We start from the raw sequence: 2496 nt of genomic DNA, 5'->3' as shown, positions 1-2496 counted from the left end.
GCACACCCAAAGCACTCCTACGATATCCGGAAGTTGCACAATCTCATGGTCTAAGGAAATGATACTTGACATTAGAAAAGCTTTAGCATACGAACTACACGATCTTGTGCTAGGCTTAGGATTGGGTCTTGTCCATCACATCATTCTCCTAATGATGTGATCCCGTTATCAACGATATCCAATGTCCATGGTTAGAAAACCGTAACCATCTATTGATCAACGAGCTAGTCAACTAGAGGCTTACTAGGGACATGGTGTTGTCTATGTATCCACACATGTATCTGAGTTTCCTATCAATACAATTCTAGCATGGATAATAAACGATTATCATGGACAATGAAATAGAATAATAATAATAACTAATTTATTATTGCCTCTAGGGCATATTTCCAACAATCACCTCTTGTTCGGCACGCCACCCTCCTACGATGAGCTACGCATCTTCGGTTGCCTTTGTATCCTAGCATCGCTTCCACTACTCCGCATAAGCTCGCTCCGAGGTCCTTGGCCTGCATCTTTCTCGGCTACCCACCCAACACCAAAGGCTACCGCTGCTATGATCCTATCTCCCTTCGGGTGATCACTTCCCGAGACGTTTACTTTGATGAGATGCTTTTTCCATTCCAGCAGGTGCCTTCGGATGTTGCGGCCTTGCCCGCTCCCGGTGGCTCTCCGGCGAGCCTTTCCGGTGATGGCCGCTCGAGAGCATCTCTCGGGCCGCCTTCCGGCTTTGAGGGCACCCCTCGCGTCACGGGTCCAGTTCCTCCCCGTTTGGCTGCCTTAGGGGCCTTGCCCCTCCTCAGGTCGGCACCCCGACCCCGGCGCCTTCGGCGTCCCCTACGCCCACGGCATCTCCGGCGGCTCCCGCACCCTTGGCATCCCCCGCGGCCTCGCCTGCGGTCTCGGATGCGGCGGGTCCTTCATCATCTTCACCCGCCGCCGACCCGGACCTGCTGCCCCTCCCGATGACTCGCTCTCGGGCCGGCACTCTTCGCCCGAGCACGCGGTACACCATCGATGAGTATCTTCTCGCTGCTTCCGCGTCTAAGTTGTCCCCTCTCCCATCGTCAGCTCGAGCCGCCCTCCGGGATCCACATTGGTTCGCTGGGATGCAGGTCTTCCGGCACAAGATTCGTCCGGATGGCACTCTCGAGCGCTACAAAGCTCGCTGGGTGGTTTGGGGCTTTCGGCAACACGCGAGCATGGACTTCACCGACACCTTTGCCCCGGTTGTCAAATCGGGCACGATCCGCACCGTGCTTCAGTTGGCCGTCTCTCGGGCCTGGCCCGTGCATCAGTTGGACGTTTCCAACACCTTCTTGCATGGCCACCTCGCCGAGCATGTGTTATGTGATCAGCCCACCGGCTTTGTCGACGCCGCGCGTCCAGACCACGTGTACTTGCTCTCCCGTTCCCTTTACGGGTTGAAGCAGGCGCCCCGGGCCTAGTGCGCATCGCTGCGTTCCTGTAGACGCTTGGCTTCACATCCACTCGCTCAAATGCGTCCCTCTCCGTGTATCATCACGGAGCTGCCACGGCCTACTTGTTGCTCTATGTCGACGACATCATCCTGACGGCATCCACTGCCGAGCTCCTTCAGCGGCTCATTGCTCGTCTTCACGATGAGTTTGCCCTCAAGGACTTGGGGCCCCTGCACTACTTCCTCGGCATTGAGGTGGTATGACAGCCAGATGGGTTCTTCTGCATCAGCAACTATATGCCCATGAGCTTCTTGAGCGTGCTGACATGCTTAACTGTAAGCCTGACGCCACGCCCGTCGACACCAAGGCCAAGGTGTCAGCTCTGGAGGGCTCTCCCGCGTCCGATGCGGCCTTCTATCGCTCCATCGTGGGCGATCTGCAGTACCTGACCCTGACGCTCCCTGACTTGCAGTATGCTGTTCAGCAGGTGTGTCTTCACATGCATGCTCCGCGCGACTCTCACTAGACCCTGGTGAAGCGTATTCCCCGTTACATACGCGGCACCCCGTCCATGGGACTCATGTTGACGGCCTTCGCCTCCACCGACCTCGTCGCCTACTCTGATGCGGACTGGGCTGGTTGCCCGGACACACGACGCTCCACCTCGGGCTACCGTGTCTACCTTGGGCCGTCGCTGATCTCCTAGTCGTCCAAGCGCAGCCCACGGTCTCCCGCTCGAGTGCCGAGGCAGAGTATCGGGCAGTGGCTAATGTCGTTGCTGAATGGTCTTGGCTTCGTCAGCTGCTCCAGGAGTTGCTTTGTGAAGTTCACAAGGCCACGCTCGTCTACTGCGACAACATCTCCGCCGTGTGCCTCTCCGCCAACCCACTCCACCATCGTAGAACGAAGCAAATTGAGCTCGACATACACTTTGTTCGTGAGCAGGTGGCTCTTGGGTGCATCCGAGTCCTTCACGTCCCGACGATGCAACAGTTCGCCGATGTCATGACGAAGGGATTGCCTACTTCTGTTTTTTAGGAGTTCAGGTCTAGTCTTTGCGTCTCCGACGACGCTT

This window comes from Triticum dicoccoides, chromosome 1A (genome assembly GCF_002162155.2).
Source record: "Triticum dicoccoides isolate Atlit2015 ecotype Zavitan chromosome 1A, WEW_v2.0, whole genome shotgun sequence".
NCBI classification, from domain to species: Eukaryota; Viridiplantae; Streptophyta; class Magnoliopsida; order Poales; family Poaceae; genus Triticum; species Triticum dicoccoides.
Note: the sequence above shows the minus strand (reverse complement) of the source record.